This window comes from Somniosus microcephalus, chromosome 1, assembly GCF_052327205.1.
Source record: "Somniosus microcephalus isolate GS21.2 chromosome 1, FLI_Smic_1.0, whole genome shotgun sequence".
In the NCBI taxonomy this organism is placed as follows: Eukaryota; Metazoa; Chordata; class Chondrichthyes; order Squaliformes; family Somniosidae; genus Somniosus; species Somniosus microcephalus.
Genome location: NC_140987.1, coordinates 108,346,147 through 108,370,165, shown reverse-complemented (window position 1 = coordinate 108,370,165; position 24,019 = coordinate 108,346,147). Strand labels below are relative to the sequence as shown.

At 45.4% G+C, this 24,019-nt stretch overlaps 1 protein-coding gene and 1 pseudogene across 2 annotated transcripts in view; both read right to left on the bottom strand.

The window, feature by feature from the left end:
* ror2 (receptor tyrosine kinase-like orphan receptor 2) overlaps positions 1 to 24,019 on the bottom strand; it is a 450,069-nt gene that overhangs the window by 259,104 nt on the left and 166,946 nt on the right. The gene's annotated exons all lie outside the window — the stretch shown is intronic.
* Positions 9,539 to 10,570, bottom strand: LOC147124283 (non-structural maintenance of chromosomes element 4 homolog A-like; annotated as a pseudogene).

Sequence of the window (24,019 nt, the reverse complement as noted above, 5' to 3'; positions counted from 1 at the left end):
TCCTGTTCATGGAGCCACTCAGTAATATCTGCTCTGTATCAGCAGCAGCGCTTCCCTGAATGGGTGTCTAAGCTGTTGCTTGAGTAAACAAGATGCCATGACAGAATGGGTGGATTAGGTGCAGGAAGGGTCCTTCTGGAGGCACTGGGCTGCTCAGATGTTTCTTTCTTTAAGCATTCAGCACCTGAGGTAAGCAAAGGACAACTAACTGACTTGTGCATCATAAGATTACGCTGCTCTTCAGTGCACCTCGTCAAGAGATGACTGCTGACATTGTAAAGGCTTTACAGTGAATCTCAGAATTTTGGCCCTTGCCCACACGGAGGTGGATGATAATCGTTGAAGTATCATGCACCAAGGTATGAAGAGAACTCAGTGAGGAGGCACAAAACACATTCTGTGGCCAGACAGAGGAGCAGCACAGTAGATACTTCCCTGGTTTAGGGCTGACCAAACAGACCAGCAAGTGAATGAAGTAGCCAAGAGGACTGACCAGTCTGACAAGCCAGGCCTCACTCTATAGAAGGCTGCCTGGCACCAATTTGTGCCAGTCATTGTGAACCTGGAGTCACGCATGGCACATTATCAGCCTGATCTGTAAAAAGTCCCACAAAACTCATGTCTGCTGGGGAAGTGAGGCCTCTATATTGAGCAACCTCCCACCCTCTGACTCTGAAAACCTTCCACGTCTGGCCAATCCAGAAATTGACTTATGGGCCCTTTCAAATGTATAACCCCATGAATGGATACGGCAAGATCATGTGGGGTGCGGTGTCCATTTCTCGGAGGCTAAATTTGCAAATCCACAGCACTGACTTTTATATAATTTGAGCTGCAAGGTTGGTTTAAGTGAGGTGCATTTCATTCAATGAGAACAGCCGAGGGTGATATCATTGCAAGTGATGTCACTAGTCGAGTTGTAGCTTTTTAGCATGCGCGGAGTGCAATTTCATCGGATGGTCCGGCATGTGCAGAAGGTTGACATCCTGATTTCTCCCACCCCACTCCGGGCTCCCGCTTTCCCCTCCCTTCCCCACCCCCAATGGCCCGTGCTCTGCTCCCACACCCCTCTTCTTCCCCACCCTCGCCCGCCCCATTGCTACCGGCATGGCTGCATTTCAGGTACTGGGCTCTCAGACCACGCTTTTGGAGAACGGCAACTAGGAGGGCCCGGTGCAATGCGTAGCAAGAACAGAGTTCTGCGCATGCGCGTCAGCGAAAACCTTGCAAACCGAATGTTTTCATCACTATCAATATTTACTTCCGAACAAAATTATCAAATCATTGCTTTCAGCATATTACCAGACGGATAAGACTTCTTTAGTGATCTCAAAACAGCAAGCTTTTAAAATGTTATGAAGCGAACAATATTTTCTTCAATTTAGAACTTAAATAATTTTAAAATGTGGTCTTGTATCTGTTTTGTTTGTTAATGTGCCTGTGAAGTGCATTGGGACATTTTGCTACGTTAAAAAGGTACTATATAAATGCAAGTTGCTGGTCAGCCCTAAACCAGGGAAGTATCTACTGTGCTGCTCCTCTGTCTGGCCACAGAATGTGTTTTGTACCTCCTCACGGAGATATCTTTATACCTTGGTGCATGATACTTCAACGATTATCACCCACCTGTGTGTGGGCAAGGGCCAAAATTCTGAAAGATTCACTGTAAAGCCTTTACAAGTATGATCTAGACTGGTGGAAAAATCAATTCTGCAAAAGGTAAAAATGAAGAAGCTAATAGAGGTGTAGCAAACAACTTAATTCAGTGAGAAAATTATAGGTGCTGTTCTTGGTGCATAAGAAAGTCTTTAGAAAGGTAAAATTATATATTTTTATAATTGAAAAATTTCCGGTAAAACAGGTTTGTTATGTGCAGAAAAGTATCTGTCTGCACTTCAGATAAGGCCTGTAGCTTTTGGGAGACAAACTGCCCAGTAGTGTGTGTGTTGCTCTAAAAGTGAAACTTGTACAGCTCACGTTAAAATGATTGAGCTAAAAAAAAAAACATGTCAGAAGAAAGGCATAATGTATTTTGTAGCTTTTCATTTTGGTTAAATAGGAAATGCTTAATGAATTTCAGTGTGATTTGAAAATCGTTCTTTTGACCCCCCTAGCAGATTCTTGTTATCAGGAGCAGCTGTACGGATTGGTAGTTCTCATTCCAGGTCACTAAAAGTTAAGACCCCCTCAGGCTTGTTTCTATACCGTCTGGTACAAATTAGTGTTTTACTTCCTTGATAGAACACCATGCCCTTATTAGGCTATTTAAACTTAGATTTATGTTTCAAAGGCAGCTTTTTTTTTTAAAAGAAAGTAGAAGCTAGAATCTTAGGAATGTTGTTGAATTCTACGTTGCCCAAAATTTATGTTTTGAAATAAAGTTTAGAAATTATCTTCATTGCTGGTTTTAATTAAAAACAAATATTTGGCTCTTTGATTTCTGAATAAATTCAAATACGCCTACATTTAATTTCTCTTTCTTTTTAGAGACTCATAAAAGGAAATAATAAATGTACTTGCTGTAACCAGCAACCTAATGAAACTTGTTTAACAAGTTCATGAGAGGTTGATGCAGAAGGAATATCAAGCGAAAAGTTTGTTTACCCGCACATCAAAATAACATTTGAAAAAGTGTTTCATTGGTTTGAACAAGTGTTTTATCAAACAGATGAAAAGAAACAGCATGAAAGACATACAACCCTCATATGGTTTAGAAGGGTTTCTGTATGAGTAATATGACATTACTGCGTGACCAATGATCTTTTAGGAAGCTACTAAAGGTATAATGAAAATGTATAAATCTACTATGAATTGAAAAAGGGTAGCATGTCTTTTTTATTTAAGAGTTTGCCCTGTAATCAACAGATGAGTGATTCCTTTAGCTTTACAGTATACTGTATCTCAGATTCCTGATTTTGAGAGTTGGCTCCTCTTTAAAAGGAACTGAGCATTAAGGTATAGGCCCAGAACTTGTGGTAGTAACAACGGTGAGGCTGTCAGCGCTCATTATTACAGTGTAAAACGGACAGCAACTTCTGTCGTTTGCACATGTGCAGTTAAACGCAGAAATCTGGAAGTTGCCGTCAGTGATGCCCTGTTCCTCTACAGGGTGCGCTGTTCCAGTCATCGTTGATGGAATCATTTAGAAATCACTGATTTGTCATGAAATTCAACTGTTTACACACTATTCCCGCTGTAGGAAGCAATGATAAGTTAAACCTTGTTCAATCAGGAGTAACTGAGTTTTTAATAAAGTAGCAAGTCATAATTACTGCTGAATAACCTCTCTGGCCCTGAAAAACTAATTTTACGTGTGGAGTCTCATTTCCTCAGAAGAACATTTAAAAATTGCAGATTTGTAATAACATTTTTAAAAAATTAAGTTTTTGTTCTGATATTTACATTTCTCCCTCAACTCATGTGCATGTCTCAATCTTTATTTCACTTTCTCTACAATGATTTAAATGTGATTTATATTCCCTGATCAGCCTGCCTTATGCCTGCCCTGTTGCTGGATGCCACAGATTCCCTGCAGAAAGCGCAAAGTTGAAACTGAAGTTGGAAAAGAGGAAATCCATGCTCTCGAGCCCGATAAATCTTCGTGGGCAGCGTTTTTGTTTTTGAGGTCAGCAGCGAGCGCCATTCCTTCACCGCTGACTGCAAAATCTGGGCCATGGAGTTCTGATGAAAGGTCATTGACTTGAAATGTTAACTCGGTTTCTCTCTTCACAGATGCTGCCTGACCTGTTGAGTGTTTCCAGCATTTTGTGTTTTTATTCAAGTTATATATGTTGTTTTTCAAATGCAGGAATGCCAACCCCACGGTCTCATAAATCATGAGACAAACTCTTAAAAATCATGAGATTTGGTAAGAAATCATGAGTTGCTATTTTCCCCCCGACCTAACCCCTTGCTGACCTTTGCCCCCAGACAGGAAGTGCATTTGGCTGTCACTAACCGATTACTGACATAAGAACATAAGAAATAGGAGCAGGAGTAGGTGGATCGGTGGCCCCGCTGTCACGTCACACGCAGGCCGGCCTCACTCTGCTTTTGACCGGTGCTCTTTCCGGAACATAGCCTCCTCCAGCCCTACAACCCTCGGAGATCTCTGCGCTCCTCCAATTTGCACCTCCCTGATTTTAAATCGCTCCACTATTGACGGCCGTGCCTTCAGCTGGCCACACTTGCTCTACCATCCAATACAAGAGGCAACCTTTGTTGGCCCCAGGCGGATTGAATTCTTCAACAGACAGATGCACTAATTGGGTTGGCCTGTAGAAAGTGAGGTGCCTCAACATTTCTAAAAATGTAAACCGGATGCCAGAATTCTGATTTTCAAAAGTAAGCTCCAATTTTCCACACTTTTTAATGTTAAGGTTTATATTAATTTATCAGCAGCAAACAAGACTAAAACCATAAATCCACTCCTGATGCAATATTGGACTTCAAAAAATGTAGCTAATAAAAGTAAGTTAAACATGCGTCAATCACTCCTCTTCCCTCTGCTAAAATGCTTCCGTGCCTCACCTAATGATTGAAAGCCCGATCTTACAAACCCATCTGCAGTAGGATCATTTTATTTTAAAAAGCGTATTCACATCCAGCTCAAAATTCACACAAACTGGATTCTCATTTCCTCCCCTAAAACATGTTCACGGTCATCTGACAGCAACAAAGTACCTTCTTATTCACCTGTTGCGAGTAAAACTTGGCGACTCCCTCACCTGTGATAGGTTTAACAAGAAGATGAGGTACACTTAGTATCTACCAATTGGTCTGTTGCCTTTGTTGTTGTGCCATTTCTTTATCCATACATTCATTTACTGGCTCAATGATGGCCTTGACCAAGACAAACTACTCAATGGCAGCAAATCCATCCCTCACAAATGAGGGAGACATGGAATATGTTCTCAACAATCAGTGAGTAAGAACGTGGATCAATTACAAAGTCAAAGAAATTGATTGGTGTTTCAGGGTCAGAGTTGAAGTACTCCTGCAATAGTCCCAAGATCCTCTCTACTTCCTTTTTGGTGAGATTCATCTATTTTCTTCTGTTGTGTAGGCATTTGTCGTGTATTGATTGCGAGTTTGACACCAGTTAATATGGTAATGTAATGTGCATTGCCTTATGGGAATTACCCAGGAAAGGGGCAGTCAGCCATTTTACCAATAAAGTAAAGATCACTGTTAGAAGCCTGTCTGCCTGACTCTGATTTAATTCGACGTATCTACATGCTTGATTGAATGCATTAAAGCATAGATACAACATTGGCGATGAGGATAACAAACAGGAATCATTTTAGATAAGTAGTTGCCCAAATTTTAGTTAGCTAGGATGGAGAAGACCGGCATTCAAAATTTTGCATGTTTCGCCGAGCCAGCCACGTTGGGTCCAAGATGGACGAGGTGGTTAACGTCTTTTGAGCTTTATGCCGACGGGAAAGGACTCATTATCGACGATACCTCTACAGCTGCCACAAAGCAGAGGAGAAGAGCTCTACTTCTACACCTAGCAGGACCAGATGTCCAGGATATCTTTTCGACTCTACCGGACACAGGAGAACCAGCAGACTACATGGCAGCGGTTAGTGCTTTGAATCACTACTTCGTGCCCCAGGTCAACGCAGCATTTGCTAGACAGACTTTTCATAAGTTGTCCCAGAAGGCAGGTGAGACTGTGCAACAATTTGCTACTCGCTTGCGGCAGGCTGCTGAAGACTGTGCTTTTGGGGGGGGGGGGGCTGCGGATAATCAAATAAGAGACGCTATCCCGAGTAGGTGCACGTCAGCCTATATGCGGAGGAAATTGCTAGAGGAAGGGCATGGTCTAACGCTCGCCCGCATGTTACAATTGGTCTCACAATGTGAAAACGTCGAGGAGCAGATGTCAGCCATGTCATGTACAGTGAAGGCGGAGACAGATACTGTTCGTCGTGTTACACAGAAAAGAAGGTATTATGCGAAAAGCTCGACAGTGAAACCAAAAGGAAATGGCGATAGGAACGAAAGGAAATGTTACAGATGTGGACACACAGACCACATGGGCAGAGATCCGAAATGCCCAGCACGCGGACAAACGTGTCATAAGTGCAAGGGAAAGGATCATTTCTCCAAAGTATGCCACACAAAGGGTACAAAGAAACACAGTGTGAACAATGTAGAGGAACAAAATGACTTTGCATTTGCTGTTACTGGAAATAACGTGACAGAGTCTTACCTTTTGTGTGCGGGGAGTAAACCTGAGAATGTTAATTGATTCGGGTGCAACTAGTAATGTGATAGATGAGAATACATGGGAAGGATTAAAGTCAGAACACATTAAGTGTCAGTCACATGTCCTAAGACAGAGAGAAAGTTATTCTCTTATGCTTCTAGCCGACCACTGTCAGTTAAAGGTGTATTCACATGTGGGATTACAATAGGTAAGAGAACTGAGCAGGCGGAGTTCATTGTGGTTAAAGGCCATGGAGAACCGTTGCTAGGAAGGGAGACAGCCATGAAACTGGGAGTTTTAAAAATAGGCGCAGATGTCTCAGCTGTGGTAGATGTAAGACAGCTACTAGAACAGCAGTATCCAAAGGTGTTCCAGGGAGTAGGAAGGCTGAACACAAAACAGATCAGTTTGTATATCGACCCACAAGTGAAGCCTGTGGCCCAGCCACTCAGGTGTATACCATTCAACTTAAGGGGGGCAGTAGAGGCCAAAATAAAACAATTGAGGGACATGGACATTATTGAACCTGTAACTGGTCCCACCCCATGGGTAAATCCTGTGGTTATTGTACCAAAAGCGGATATAGATGTAAGGTTATGCCTAGACATGAGATGAGCAAACCAGGCAATAGTGAGGGAACAATATCCAATCCCCACCGTTGATGAGATACTCCAAGGTATGAACGGCTCGACGGTGTTTAGTAAACTAGACCTGAAATGGGGTTATCACCAGCTAGAACTGACCCGAGTCACGAGAAATCACAACATTTGCAGTACATAATGGAGTATACAAGTACAAGAGGCTGATATTCGGTGTATCTTCAGCTAGTGAGCAATATCAGCACGAGATGGCTAATGCCTTAGCTGGAATAGAGGGTGCTGAAAACATCTCAGACGACATTATCGTGCATGCACGCAACCAGGACACGCATGACAGATGCCTGCACGGTCATGACCAGACTAATGGAAAGTGGACTGACACTAAACTCAGAGAAGTGCCAATTCAACATGGACCGATTGATTTTCATGGGAATCCTGTTGTCTGAAAAGGGCATTGGACCAACAGCAGAGAGAGTGCGAGCGGTGGCAGAAGCTCGGGAACCAGAGAATGCTACAGAGGTGAGGAGTTTCTTGGGACTCGTTGGGTACAGTAGCAGATTCATCCTGCAGTTTGCAACACTATCAGAGCCACTGCGACGCCTGACGAGAAAAGACACACCATTTAAATTTGGATCACAACAGAGACAGAGACAGTCAGTCATTCAGTGCACTCAAGGAAGAGTTGGCCAGAGCCGGCACTTTAGCATATTTTGATAAGGACGCACCAACCAAGGTGATAGCAGATGCCAGTCCTGTAGGTTTAGGCGCAGTACTAGTTCAGGACCAACAGGGACAAGAGGTGCCAATATGATATGTAAGTCGTAGTTTAACAGACTGTGAGAGGAAATACTCTCAAAGAGAGAGAGAGGCCTTAGCTCTTGTATGGGCTTGTGAGAGGCTGCATCCATATGTGTATGGCCGAAAATTTAACTTGGTAACTGACCATAAGCCATTACAAGTGATATACAGCCCACACTCTAAACCCTGTACCCGTATAGAGAGATGGGTACTCAAGATTACAGCCGTATGATTTTAAGGTGATACACATTCCAGGCAAGCAAAACATTGCAGACCCACTGTCACGATTGCTGGGGGAGACAGCAAAACAGGAGAGACATTCTCATGGCTCAGATGAATGTGTGAGATTTGTAGCTGTGAGTGCGACACCAAAAGCACTTACTACTAGAGAGGTGGAAGAAGCCTCTGCTACCGACCCAGAGCTGATTGAGGTACGGAAGGCAATCACAAACGGACGTTTTGAGAACTGTAAAGCTTATGCAGCAATTACAAACGAGCTGTGTGTAGTGGGGTACCTAGTTCTTCGGGGAACACACATCGTGCTACCCACAGTGTTACACGCATGAGCCCTGGTGTTAGCACATGAAGGACACTTGGGAATAGTTGGAACAAAGCAACATCTCAGAACCAAGGTTTGGTGGCCTGGCATGGACAAGGCAGCTGAAAAACACTGTAAAGCGTGCCACGGCTGTCAGATAGTAGCCAGACCCGACCCACCTGAACCGTTGAGACCAACACCATTACCGGAGGGCCCCTGGCAGGATGTAGTTATAGACTAACTGGGACCCTTGCCATCCAACCACTCCATTCTTGTGGTAGTTGATTATTATAGTCGCTACTATGAATACAACATCATGACCTCCACAACAACAGAGAAGGTTATTGATAGTTTAGTCAATCTTCAGCCGTCATGGTTTGCCAATCACCTGCAAATCTGATAATGGTCCCCAATTCAGATCTGAATTATTCAAAGAATATTGTGAAAACAACGGGATCAAACACCTGAAAACGACAGCAAAATGGGCTCAGGCTAACGGAGAAGTCAAGCGCCAGAATCCATTGCTAATGAAGAGAATCAGAATTGCTCAGTCAGAAGGACTAGATTGGAAACGTGAACTTAGAAAATATGTGACTGTGTACAGGAGCATTGAACATGCCACGACAGGAAAGAGCCCGGCAGAGCTGCTCTTTAAACGGAAAATGAGAGGAAAGCTGCCAGACATCACAGAGTCGCGCGCAGACATGGAAGTACGTGACCAGGACGCAGAACAAAAAGGCAAGTCCAAACTGTACGCAGATGAACAGCGGAGAACACAATACTCAGAGGTGGAAGTTGGCAACACAGTGCTGGTACGGCAGGACAAAGTGGACAAGTTCACCACTCCTTTTAATGCCACACCCCACAAAGTTTTGAGTAAAACAGGGAGTCAAGTAGCAGTGGAATCTCCAGAAGGAGCACGCTACTCGAGAAACACTACGTTTGCGAAGAAATACAGAACCAATGGACCAAAGGAGACACTCCATGAGCAGGAGGAAACACAAGGGACTGAGGACAGTATAGTAGACCCTGACACACATACCACTGTGACACAGGCAATACCCACTGACATCAACATGTCAGACATACCCAATACAGCCAGACCTCAAAGGGTTAAAAGAAAACCCCAAAGACTGGCTGATTATGTCACAACATAAACTGTGCGAGAACTGCATGGGTGATGTTAAATGTTTAAACCAAGAATTATTTTGTGTGATAAGACACAAGTTTGTAAAAAGTTTATAAACCAAATAAGTTATGCAGTGTTATTGTAAGCAACTGTTTGTAAACTGCAAGTTTGTTTCCAAGGAAAAGGGGGATGTCGTGTATTGATTGCGAGTTTGACACCAGTCAATACGGTAATGTAATGTGCGAGTTTAACACCAGTTAATATGGTAATGTAATGTGCATTGCATTGTGGGAATTACCCGGGAAAGCAGCAGTCAGCCATTTTACCAATAAAGTAAAGATCACAGTTAGAAGCCTGTCTGCCTGACTCTGATTTAATTCGACGTATCTACATGCTTGATTGAACACATTAAAGCATAGATACAACAGCATTAATCTGCATTCTTCCTTAGTTGGGACCCTCTTTTGTCTCTCAGTTCTCGGTCGTGGAACTGGAGGTTCACTCTTGAAAGATCCCAGCATATAATGAAAGGCTTGAGCTTGAATATTTTTCAGTTTCATTTCCTAGTTTGGTCCAAGCATCATTAGGAAGCCACCCTGCAGATTCATAGTCATCATCACTCCCTTCAGTTTCCAGTCGATTCAAATCCATGAATGTTAACAGTTCCTCTGCAAAGACTGCAAAATCAAAAACCACCATATCGGTGTGTAACTGATTAGCTTTCTCTTGACCCAGGTTTGTTGCAAGCACCAGAAACTGGGCATCCAGGACTGCCTCACGTTTCTGTCAGACATTGGAACACAGTTTGTTAGCTTCCTCAAACGCTTGTTAATTTAATACTGTTGGGTCTGATCATATCCTCCCGATTCTGCTGAACGCTGTTGATGAGCTCCCGGTACTGATGCCTCAGCATCCTCCGACGGTTGGGTCATCATCCCAAGCCCCATATGATATGCTGCCGTCATCCAGGTCCTCGTCCTCAGTCCTGGTACAATCAGAGATGGCCGAGTTTATTCTGCCGCGTGGCGCCCCTCCCGCTCCTGCAGCCATCCCGTTAGAGGTACTCAAGGACAGCGGCCAAGTATAGGGGGGCTCCGGCCCCAACACAGTCGGCATAGTAGCCAGTGAATGCAGCCAACAGGAAACGGAGACCGGGTCCGGAGTCTTAGATTTGGCTCGTCCTTACCTTTCTCTCCAGACATCGACATCTTCTGCCTGCAGCATGTAGCGCTTCTCAGAGGGCGACACAACACGTCACCCGTTGAGAACCCCTGATCCCCCAACCCATGTGTCCCCAGCAGCCAATCAAAGCAAAAAATCATGACTTACCAGAGTAGAATCGCAAGATCACGAGTTGGGGAGCATTTTCATTAAAATTCACGAGACTTGGCATTACTGTAAATGTGTTCAAATAAAGTCTGGGCACTCTTTCCAAAAGTCCCTTGAAATGATCTGTCCCTTGTCCAAACAGGGCACTAAAAAGTCTTGTGTCCTATTAGTGGTGCCGTGGCCACCATATAGTGCATTTTAATTGTCCTCTTTTGGTTCTAGTCTTCTGGAAGCAACCTTGACACACCACTCTCCCAGTTTGTACTGCTACCTGGTTCTAGATTCTATGCAGTTCTCCATGTAATTCTGTTGGTGTTCTGGATCTGGCTCCAAGAACATTGCATCACCATGTAATTGTAGACTCCACACTCTGGAATTCCCTCCCTATGCCTGCCTCTCCTCCTTTAAGACCCTCTTTAAAAATAATCTCTTTGTCCATGCTTTTGGTCACCCTTCCTAATCTCTCCCATTTCTCAGCATTCATTTATTTCTTGCACCTTTGTGACGCATCTTGGGATTTTTATTCTATGTTTAAGGTAGTACATAAGGTTCAAATGGTCATGGTCATCTCATCCTCAAAAAATGTTGACCGCTCTGTCCTTGCCAACGATCACCCACTCTCTAACCTCACTTTCCTCCAAGTTCTTTGAATGTGTTGTTGCCTCCCACCTCTGGCCATCTCCGCTGTAACTCCGTTCAAATCTTCAATCCATCTGCTCCCTTTCATGCAGCACTGAAACAGGTGTAATCAAAAAGGCACAAATGATATCCTTTGTAAATATGGTACATTATCCCTCTTCGTACTTCTTGACCCCTCTGCAGCATTCAGCATGGATGACCACGCCATCCTCCTCCAATAACTCACCTCCATTGTCTAGTTTGGCAGGACTGCCCTCATATGGTTCCATTCCTATCTATCCAAATGTAGCCAATGCATGTCCAGTAATAGCTTCCTTTTGCTGACTCCCACTACCAACTTTGGAATCACCAAAGGATTTATCCTTGGCCCCCTCATCCTTATCTACATGCTTTGCCTTGATGATGTCATCCGCAGACAGGAGGGGAGCTTCCACATGTTGGCTGATGACACCCAGCTCTACCTTCCACTTGTTTTGACCATTTGAATGCTGTCATAATACAAGACTGCTTGTCTGACATGCATTCTTGGATGAGTCTTTCAGCTCAACATTGGGAAGACTTAAGCCATCGTCTTAAGCCCCGCCACAAATTCTGCTCAGGTCATAGTCTCTCAACATTAACAAGGGGACGCGGTGGCGTAGTGGTTATGTCACTAGACTAGTAAGCCAGAGGCTCAGTCAAATGCTCTGAGGATATGGGTTCAAATCCCACCATGGCAGTTGGTGGAATTTAAATTCAATTCAATTCAATTCTGGAATTAAATGTTAGTCTTAGTAATGGCGACCATGATACCATTATCGATTGTTGCAAAAACCCATCTGGTTCACTAATGTCCTTGTCTGGCCTACATGTGACTCCAGACCCACAGCAATGTGGTTGACTCTTAATGCCCTCTGAAATGGCCTAGCAAGACACGCAGTTGTAAACAACCACTGCTAAAAACAATAAGAATAAAACCGGACGGACCACCCGGCACTGGAAATGACAACGGCAAACCCAGCCCTGTCGACCCTGCAAAGTCCTCCTTACCAACATCTGGGGGCTTGTGCCAAAATTGGGAGAGCTGTCCCACAGACTAGTCAAGCAACAGCCTGACAGTCATAATTACCGAATCATACCTTACAACCAATGTCCCAGACACCACCATCACCATCCCTGGGTATGTCCTGTCCCACCGGCAGCACAGACCCACCAGAGGTGGTGGCACTGTGGTATACAGTCGGGAGGGAGTAGCCCTGGGAGTCCTCAACATTGACTCAGGACCCCATGAGGGCTCATGGCATCAAGTCAAACATGGGCAAGGAAACCTCCTGCTAATTACCACCTACTGCCCTCCCTCAGCTGATGAATCTGTACTCCTTCATGTTGAACACCAATTGGAAGAAGCACTGAGAGTAGCAAGGGCACAAAATGTCCTCTGGGTGGGGGACTTCAATGTCCATCACCAAGGGTGGCTCGGTAGCACCACAACTGACCGAGCTGGCCGAGTCCTAAAGGACATAGCTGCCAGACTGGGTCTGCGACAGGTGGTGAGGGAACCAACAAGAGGGAAAAACCTACTTGATCGCGTCCTCACTAATCTACCTGTTGCATATGCATCTGTCCATGACAGCATTGGTGGAAGTGACCACCGCACAGTCCTTGTGGAGACGAAGTCCCGTCTTCATGTTGAGGATACCCTCCACCGTGTTGTGTGGCACTACCACCGCGCTAAATGGGACAGATTTTTCGAACAGATCTGGCAACTCAAAACTGGGCATCCAGGAGGCGCTGTGGGCCATCAGCAGCAGCAGAATTGTATTCAACCACAATCTGTAACCTCATGGCCTGGCATATCCCTCACTTTACCATTACCATCAAGCCGGGAGATCAACCCTGGTTAAACAAAGAGTGCAGGAGAGCATGCCGGGAACAGCACCAGGCATACCGAAAAATGAGGTGTCAACCTGGTGAGACTACAACACAGGACTACTTGCATGCCAAACAACGGAAGCAACATGCGATAGACAGAGCTAAGCGATCTCACAACCATCGGATCAAATCAAAGCTCTGCAGTCCTGCCACATCCAGTCGTGAGTGGTGGTGGACAATTAAACAGTTAACAGGAGGAGGAGGCTCCAAAAATATCCCCATCCTCAATGATGGTGGAGCCCAGCACGTGAGTGCAAAAGACAAGGCTGAAGCATTTGCAACTTCAGCCAGAAGTGCAGAGTGGATGATCCATCTCGGCCTCCTCCTGAGGTCCCCAGCATCACAGATGCCAGTCTTCAGCCCATTCAATTCACTCCACGTGATGTCAAGAAACGGCTGAAGACACTGGATCCTGCAAAGGCTATGGGCCCTGACAACATTCCGGCAATAGTACTGAAGACTTGTGCTCCAGAACTAGCTGCGCCCCTAGCCAAGCTGTTCCAGTACAGCTACAACACTGGCATCTACCCGGCAATGTGGAAAATTGCCCACGTATGCCTAGTCTACAAAAAGCAGGACAAATCCGACCCGGCCAATTACCGTCCCATCAGTCTACTGTCAATCATCAGCAAAGTGATGGAAGGTGTCGTCGACAGTGCTATCAAGCGGCACTTACTCAGCAATAACCTGCTAACTGACGCCCAGTTTGGGTTCCACCAGGGCCACTCAGCTCCTGACCTCATTACAGCCTTAGTCCAAACATGGACAAAAGAGGTGAGGTGAGGGTGACTGCCCTTGACATCAAGGCAGCATTTGATCGAGTGTGGCATCAAGGAGCCCTAGCAAAACTGAAGTCAATGGGAATCAAAGGGAAAACTCTCCATTGGTTGGAATCATACCTAGCACAAAGGAAGTTGGCTGTGGTTGTTGGAGGTCATTCATCTCAATCACATGACATCACTGCAGGAGTTCCTCAGGGCAGTGTCCTTGGCCAAACCATCAACTGTTTCATCAATGACCTTCCCTCCATCCATTCGAGACTCGTCAGATACTGACGCAGTCCGTGTCCATATGCAGCAAGACCTGGACAACATTCAGACTTGGGCTGACAAGTGGCAAGTAACATTCACACCACACAAGTGCCAGACAATGACCATCTCCAACAAGCGAGACTCTAACCATCTCCCCTTGATATTCAATGGCATTACCATCACTGAATTCCCCACTATCAACATCCTGGGGGTTACCATTGATCAGAAACAGAACTGGACCAACCATATAAATACTGTGGCTACAAGAGCAGGCCAGAGGCTGGGAATTCTGCGGCGAGTGTCTCACCTCCTGACTCCCCAAAGCCTTCCCACCATCTACAAGGCACAAGTCAGGAGTGTGATGGAATACTCTCCACTTGCCTGGATGAGTGCAGGATAAAGCAGCCCGCTTGATTGGCCCTCCATCCACCTTCAACATTCACGCCCTCCACCACCGACGCACTGTGGCTGCAGTGTGTGCCATCTACAAGATGCACTGCAGCAACTCGCCAAAGCTCCTTCAACAGCACCTTCCAAACCCGCGACCTCTACCACTTAGAAGGACAAGGGCAGCAGACGCATGGGAACATCACCACCTACAAGTTCCCCTCCAAGCCACACACCATCCTGACTTGGACCTGTATCGCCGTTCCTTCACTGTCGCTGGGCCAAAATCCTGGAACTCCCTTCCGAACAGCATTGTGGGTGTACCTACACCATATGGACTGCAGCGGTTCAAGAAGGCGGCTCACCACCATCTTCTCAAGGGCAATTAGGGATGAGCACTAAATGCAGGCCTAGCCAGCGATGCCCACATCCCATCAACTAATTAAAAAAAAAAAATTTTTTTTTTTTTAAATTCGGATTTGACTTTGACCTCACATTTCACCACACTAAACGTCACTGGCCACAGTTTTGCCAACTCACTTAATCTGTCGTTATCCCTTTGCAACCTCCTGCTCTCAATCATGCCCAGCTTATAGCCAGGTCTCTTATGGCTACTAAATTATATCAGTTAAGCTGAATTTATGCTTTTAACTCACTTGTATTATTCTTTATGCCATGTTTATTTGTGTACAGAACTCTTATTTGAGTAACAACAGAAAATGCTGGAAAAACTCAGCAGGCCAGGCAACATCCGTGGAGAGAAATTAGAGTCAACGTTTTGGGTGAACCCTTTGTCAAGACTAAAGAGGCACAGGAAATGAAATAGATTAAGAGGCCAGGCTGGGAGAGAACAAAAGAGAAGAGACATTAAGAAGTATTCAAAACGAGACGAGATGGTGATAGGACTAGTGGAGACAAAAGACAGCTCTAGATTAGGTGTGAAATGCGCTGGCAGAATGGGAGACAGCTGCCATGTGGGAGAGAGAAAAAAAAGGGGGGGGGGAGGAGGCCAAAACAAAGGTGTGGATAAAAAATAAGTAAAAATGTAATAGGGGCCGAGGTTATGATCTGAAATTGTTGAACTCGATATTGAGTCCGGAAGTCTGTAAAGTGCCTAATCGGAAGATGAGGTACTGTTCCTCGATTTGAGTAACTGTCCCCACACTGGCCAAATGTCCTACTAGTCTTTACCCTCATGCTTTTTAAACTTACTGTGTAGGAAAGCTGAGGAGTAGTGATGGGTTGCGGTAGGAATTTGGGGGAACAAAGTACCCGAAAGTGGAGAAATAAAAAAAGGTAGAATGACTGGGTGACAGGATGAAACAGGAGAGAAGGGCCCAAGAGAAAAAAGAGAAAAATATAATGGGCTTGGGTCTGGAGCAGCAGCCAAAATTCACACGCGTATGGACATAGAGGGATTTCAGGCCTGGCAGAGGTTAGAGCAGATATGCCCTGGTCATAAACAGAGGACAGGGAAGAGACAATATGAAAGAGTTCAAAGTTAATGCCCGAAGTTCTTTTGGTGGGATGAAGTTCATTTGTAAACAGGGTGCAGTCAGCTTGGAGCATCCATGAACAAAGCGGCAAGTTTCGGAGACTGTTGTGGAGAGGGAGTGGATCACGAGCAGTTTGAGGATTGGGTGTTAATTGTCAAACTGTGTAAAAATGTGCTTTAAACTAGTTAGTTATACTGCAGTTGGTGCAAAGCTGCAGACGTAGGACTCGACCTCCTCAAGACACTCTCCCAGAACTGAATCTGATCAACCTCACTCCCAAATTATACTGCAGTTTGTCTTGATCCAAAGCCAAAATTGGCTTTCCATCAACATATTTTCAAACTGTGTAGTTTAACTGGCCTGCATGTGAGGTATAATATAAACCCAGGAGAAGGGAATAATTAGCAAAAACACATGGATCCCTTGCATTTGTAATGGGGAGTTTTTCCAGTTTTGTTATTTTTAAGTACATTATACGGCCTCATCAATCCAGGAAAGTTGCTGACCGAGTTAAAAAAGCATAACAAAGAAATGACCAGAAACCTTAAAGATAAGCTATTTCAAGTCATTAACCAATGCTGCAACCAGGTCAGGCAATAAAATGGTTTCTGGTATAAATAAGAGGACAATCAAATCTACACTTTAAATAGTTTTATCTCATATATATTTTAAGGGAGTCATAAACTGAAAGTTTAGTAACATTTGGTCCAAGGGCTCCACTAAATGCCCTGGAGATAAACACTTTTTTAATAAACATATGCACAAAATCTCAAAAGATATAACCATTTTGTTCTTAGCAGCAAATCTGATTAATCATTTTATTACATTACACTGTCCTCTATTAACAGAGTGGTAAAATGTCTTACAACACAATTTACCTGATAAAATGACCCTTTAAAAAAAAACAAGATTTGTTGATGAGCATTTTGCCAGTAATATGCACTTTCTAAATTTAGATCAAAATTATTTTGGTCACAAATTAATCCAGTATGTGTGTTCAGTCAACTCCCGAGGATTCAAGGATAATACTAGTGTGATATTTTAGCTCTTTCATATACATAAACCCTTCAGAATCTCAGATCAAATGCAATCCAAAAAGTTGGCTATTTCCCATGGAAGCTCTCCCTAAGCCCTCTGCACATATGTTATTAGTTAATGGGTTCCAGTAGGAAAGGCAGATCTGGCAGAACATTATGTGGAGACAATCTTCTATTGCTGTTACAGAATCACATTCAACTTTCTTGGTCAACTACAGTCGACAGTAGTGCTTAAAAAGAAAGTCAAGAAAATCAACCATGAGTTCCCTGGAAATTCCTCTGCACTGTATGTTGCTCAAGGAGAAGTGATCTTAACCACTTTTATACTGATCTTATTTTAATTCACATTTCATTTCAGGTATTTACACTAATAAATCCAGCTCCCTTTTTCCAGCAGCAGACTCAGACCCAGATTTTTGCAGGTCCATAGGTGTATCATCAGGATAAGCGAATTGGATTTGGTCCTGTAAATGCTTGGAACTCACTCAGAGACATTGAGATCCCCGAATACAAATCACACACACACACACACACACTTCAGGAACAGTAAATTAACCACAGCAAATTAAATTTCTTCTGTCGCAGGAAGACACCTTGACCACTGTGATGCCGAGGTGTAGCTATTGTAATGTCAAAACAGTTATCATATAATAAACTAGTAATATTAAACTTTCAAAAAGTAGTTACTGAGCATTACAAAGATCAAGAAAGAAATGAAGATATCTGCCAAATTGGTAAGATTTCAGTTATTAAGATTCGCACTGAAATTGAAGTATAAAGATTAGCATTTACAAGTAAGCTGACCAACAATGAAAATAACTCTGACCGATACATAATTCGCATCTCAATGTATGTAGCGCATGAAAACCAGCTTCCCAAATCATCTACAAGATACCTATGATTTAGTGGGTTCTTTTCATGAGTACTTTTTTTGTAATTATATCTTTTATTTCTCCATCTGCCTAGCTCTCCAGCCAATGTCAAAGCTCCTTTAGTCAATTACTAGTAAGTGCCACAAACATGACTCTTCCTGATTTTCCTCACTTTCTGCAGGCCATCAGTCCACAAGTCTCTGCCAGTGTGCTATAAGCTGGCCACTAACACAGCCAAGAGGCAACTCTCCTTTTAATCTTCATTTCCTGTTCCTGGCCTCCATTCAGCACAGTTGAGACCAGCAACTCTGGGGAACAAAGACTTAGCCATGTTTCACCACTGTGTGGTGCTGTACATTAGTGCTCCAACATGCTGAAGTTAACGTGAGAACATACACATGTAGCATTTGAGCCAAAGAGCATTCTAGTGATTCTTGCTGATCATCTCAGAATAGGGTTATGAGCATCATTGTCAACACCCTGAACCATGCGATAAAAGGTCACTTGCTCAAAAGTCAGTTATTTTTCCACAAGACTGACTGAAAGATAAGGGGGCAAAAATAATTCAGTCATCCACTATATAAAGCGCCTCTAGTTATTGACCCACTCGCCAGAGGGAATTTCCCCCCCCCCCCCACCATTTACTCATCTTGAAAACCTCGGTTAGGTCACCTCTTAACCTTTTCTGTTCCGAGGAGAACAGTCCTAACTTTTCCAACCTCTCCTCATAACTGAAGTCCCTCATCCCTGGTAACATCCTGGTAAACCTCCTCTGTACCCTCTCTAATGCCTTTACATCTGTCCTGAAATGTGGTGCCCAGAATTGTCCACAATACTTTCCAGCTGAGGCCTAACCAATGATTTATAAAGTTCTAGCATGATCTCTTTGCTTTTATATTCTATCCCTCTAGTTATAAACCCATATGCTTTTTTGATCACCTTATCAACTTGCCCTGCCACCTTTATGGATTTGTGTATATGGACATCAAGGTTTCTCTGCTCATCTACACTTTTCAAAAATGTGCCATTTATAGTATATGGTCTTTGCATATTAGTCCTTCAAAAAGTGCATCACTTCACATTTCTCTGCATTGAACTCCATTTGCCATGCTTCTGCCCATTTCACCATCCTATGTTAGCCTGAAGCCTGTAACTATCCTCATGATCTAAGTTTTGTATCATCTGAAAACATCATGATGCTGTTCACTACACCAACATCTAGGTTGTTTATACAAATTGCAGAGTAATGGACCCAAAACTGACCCTTGGGGAACACCACAGCAAACCACCTCCGAGTCTGAAAAACATCCATCCACCACACCACCCTTTGCTTCCTGCCACTGAGCCAATTTTGTATCCATACACCATTTTCCCTTTAATTCTATGGGCTTCCATCTTCTTAATAAGCCTCTGTGTAGCACTTTGTCAAATGCCTTACAAAAGTCTATGTATCCACAACATCTACTGTATTACCTTCATCAACCTTCTGTTAACTCGTCAAAGAATTTAATCAAGTTTGCCAGACACTATTTAACTTTAACAAATCCATGCTGGCTCTCCTTGATTAACCTATGCCTTTCCAAATGAACGTTTTTATTTTGTCCCTGATAGTGGTTTCCAATAACTTCCCCACCACTGATGTTAGGCTGACTGGCCTGCAGTTTCCTGGTTTATCCCTCTCCTCCCTCTTGAATAGTGGTATAACATTAGCAACCTTCCAGTCCTCCGGCACTACTCCTGTATCCAATAAGGATTAAAAGATTGTGATCAATGCCTCTGCTATTTCTACCTTTGCTTCTTTCAGCAACCTCGAGTGCATTCCATCTAGACCAGGTGACTTACCAACTTTCAGTAATGCTAATCTTTTTAGTACATCTTCTCTATCTATTATTATCCTGTCCATAACTTCCCTCCCCTCTTTTAGTGTAACCTTCATATCATCCGCTTCCTTTGTGAAGACTGATGCAAAGTACTCATTTAATACTTTTGCCATGTCCTCTGCCTCTACATGAAGATTTTCCTTTGGGTCCTTAATAGGCCCAAATTTTGCATTAGCCAACCGCTTACACTTTATATATTTTTTTTAATGTTTTAGGATTCGTATACTGAACATGTTGCCTGCTAATCTTTTCTTGTAACTTCTCTTTGCCTCCTGTACTAACTTTCTCAATTCCCTCCTGTCTTGTCCATAATTCCCTCCTGTACTGTCCATAATCTTCCTGGTTATTAACTGAATCTTGCTCCTGGCATGTGTCATACGCCTCCTTTTTGTGTTTTATTTTAACTTTTATTTCTTTTGTCATTCAGGACGCATTAGCTTTGGATGCTCTACCTTTTCCCTTCAAAAGGAATGTGTCTAGTTTGTACCTGAACTATCTCTTCCCTGAATGCCCGCCATTGCTCTGTTACTGCTTTACCCTGCAATTGCCTTTTCCAATCTACCTGTGCTAGGTCCCTTTTTAAAATCACTGAAATTGGCTCTTCCCCAGCTGAGAAATTTTACCTTTGATGTTTTCTTTTCTCTTTCCAAAATTACTTTAAACCGAATTATGTTGTGGCCACTGTTAGCTAGATGATCTCCTACTGTAACACACTACTTGTCCTACTTCATTTCCCAGAACCAGATCCAACACTGCTTACTTCCTCGTTGGACTAGAGACATATTAATCGAGACAGTTCTGTGCAGAAATCAGAAATTCTTCTCCTTTCCTATCCTTAGTATAGACTGAGAAAAACATACTGTAGGAATTAACGAATTCCTACAAATAACGGAGATCGACACCAGAGAACAATTAAACAGGTCTTCACACAACAGAGATGCCACGAGGACTGCCTGGACAGCCCCGTGGTTTGCGACGTGACGTCATTGCGTTTAACCGCGCTCTTAAAGGGGCCACGCCCCGTACATGCAAACTCCATATACAAAACACAGTAATGCCGAACACAATGGTACAGGTTTAGGCTGGTGTTAAAACATCATTAAAGATAATTATATACAGTTAGCCAGAGTCATTCAGTGGTTCTGCCACATGCGCCCCCCCAGAATTCGCTTTAACGGACAAAATCAAACGGTGAGGGGGTCTGACGAGCCTGTCAGAATGATTCCTCTACTCTCGAGGCGGAGGCTGCTGGTCGGCTGGCGGTCGCACTTGGTCTGCCGTAACGACGATGGGTGGCCGACCCCGTCTCGGTGGTTGTGCTGTCTCGACGGGGCGGTCGAGGTCTAAATGTGCTGGCTTTAAGCGGTCGACCGAAATGTGGTCCGGTTTACCACCGACATCTACCGTGAAGGTTTTGGCCCCTGCTTCCAACACGTGGAAGGGACCGGTATATGGGGCCTTGAGCGGATCCCTATGTGTGTCATGGCGAATAAAAACGTATTCAGCCTTGTGAAGCTCCGTGGGAACGTGTGACCTCTGCAGCCCGTGGTGCGAAGTGGGCACCGGTGCGAAACATCAGGCCGCCTCTTGGTGACTAGCAAGCTGGGCAGACGCGGACCATGGCTCCGTCGATGTTGGTAGGAAGTCCCCCGGGACTCGCAGCGGCTGACCATACACAAGCTCCGCTGATGAAGAGTGAAGCTCTTCTTTGGGGGCCGTGCAAAGGCCCAACAGGACCCACGGAAGCTTGTCTGCCCATCCAGCGTCCTGGAGGCTGGCCCTCAGGGCGTCTTTCACTGACCGGTGGAAGCGTTCGCAGAGGCCATTTGCCTGTAGGTGGTAGGCTGTGGTGTGGTGCAATTTGACACCGAGTCCTTTGGCCACTGCATTCCAGAGTTCAGAGGAAAACTGCGGTCCCCTGTCTGATGAAACATCTGCGGGCACACCGAAACAGGCGATCCAGGAGGAAATGAATGCCCTGGCCACGTCTGCCGAAGTAGTGGATGACAGAGGGACCGCCTCCGGCCATCTGGTGGTGCGGTCAACCATGGTCAGAATGTGTGAAAAACCATGGGAGGGTGGGAGTGGTCCTACCAGGTCCACGTTGACATGGTCAAAACGTCGCTCCGGAACTGTGAAGGTGGCCAACGGAGCTTTGATGTGGCGCTGTACCGTGGCATTTTGGCAGACCACGCAGGTGTTGGCCCAGTCGCGGACATCTTTATGCATGCCATGCCATACAAATTTCGCTGACATCAGCCTCTGAGAGGCCTTTATTCCTGGGTGTAACAACCCATGTATGGCGTCGAACACTTTGCGGCGCCAGGCGAGGATCCTGTACGGAGACGTCACACAACACGTGGTACCTGCCGAATGGAACTGGACGTCAGCCAACTGGAGGCCAGTGATGGCCGTTCTGTAAGCTTGGACTTCCGGGTCTGAGGCTTGGTCCGCTGCCATGAGGACGTAGTCGATGCCCAAATGAACCGTATTGATGATCGCGCGGGAGAGGCAGTCTGCCACCAGGTTGTCCTTACTGGCCACGTGCTGTATATCCGTGGTGAATTCGGATATGTAGGTCAGTTGACGCTGCTGTCGGGCTGACCACGGTTTGGCGGTCTTGGCCATTGCAAAGGTTAGTGGCTTATAGTCCACAAAGGCGGTGAAAGGACGTCCTTCCAATAGGAACCGAAAATAGCGGATGGCCAGAAAAAGGGCGAGCAACTCCCAGTCGAATGTGCTGTATGCTCTCTTGTTCTGCCGTAGTTGACAGCTAAAGAATGCAATGGCCGCCACGTCCCGTTCACCCACTGCTGTTGCACGGCACCGACTGCGTAGTCAGACGCGTCGGTGGTGAGGGCGATGATGGCTCCTGGCAGCGGGTGCGCCAGCATAGTCGCGTTGGCTAAGGCGCTTTTGGTGTCGGCGAACGCTCGGGCCATGTCATCCGTCCAGTCTACCGGGCTCTTGCCAGTCTTGCCCTTGAGGGCCTCGTACAGGGGCTTCATGAGTAGTGCCGCCTTAGGCACCAAACGGTGGGAAAAGTTTACCATGCCTAGGAATTCCTGTAGGGCCTTTACATTCTGCGGGCGCGGAAAGGATGTCACCACCTCTACCTTCGAAGGTAAAGGAACCACTCCCTCCGAGGTAATGCGATGCCCCAGGAAGTCAATTTGGTGCAGGCCAAACTGACACTTGGCCGGGTTGATAATCAGGCCGTGTTGGCTGAGGCGTCGAAAAAGGGTGCGTAGGTGACAGGTACGTTCTTCCTTAGTAGGACTGGCAATTGGGATATCATCTAGGTAGACGAAGAGGAACTTGAGGTTCCGCAGCACGGAGTCCATCAGGTGTTGGAAAGCCTGGGCGGCGTTCTTTAACCCAAACGGCATTCGTAAAAACTCGAAGAGGCCGAATGGGGTGATGACTGCGGTCTTCTGGACGTCTTGTGGATGAACTGGGACCTGGTGGTAGCCCTGGACGTAGCCCTGGACGAGGTCGACTTTTGAGAACACGGTGTTCCCTGCCAAATGGGCAGAGAAATCCTGAATGTGGGGGATCAGGTACCGATCAGGAGTGGTGGCGGTAGTCGCCGCATGGCCGCCATCTGCCGCCAGGCTTCAGGACGATATGGAGGGGCGAAGACCAGGGCCTATTTGACCGGCGAATAATCCCTAACCGTTCCATGGTTGCGAACTCCGCCTTTGCGACCGCCAGCTTGCCAGGTTCCAGGCGCCGGGCCCGCGCGTGGACCGGGGGGCCGTTGGTGGTGATGTGGTGTTCCACACCATGTTTCGTGGCTGTGGAGGAGAACGTGGGTCTTGTCAGGTCAGGGAATTCGCTGAGCAGGCGAGCGAACTCATCAGGAGTCGGGAACGCACAGGAGACGGTGCGCGACGTAGTGTTACTGCGGTAACACGGAAGAGAATTAAAAGTTGCTGCGTTGGTCAGCCGCCGGTTCCCAACGTCGACCAGGAGGCTGTTGGCGCACAGGAAATCCACGCCGAGGGGGGGCTGGGAAAATTTGGCCGTAACAAACTCCCAGTGAAAACATTGCCCCCCGAGGCACACCTCCACTCGCCATCTGCCGAAGGTCCGAATTGCTCCGCCATTGGCCGCTTCAAGGGTGGGGCCGTGATTCCCCGTCTGCACATCGAGG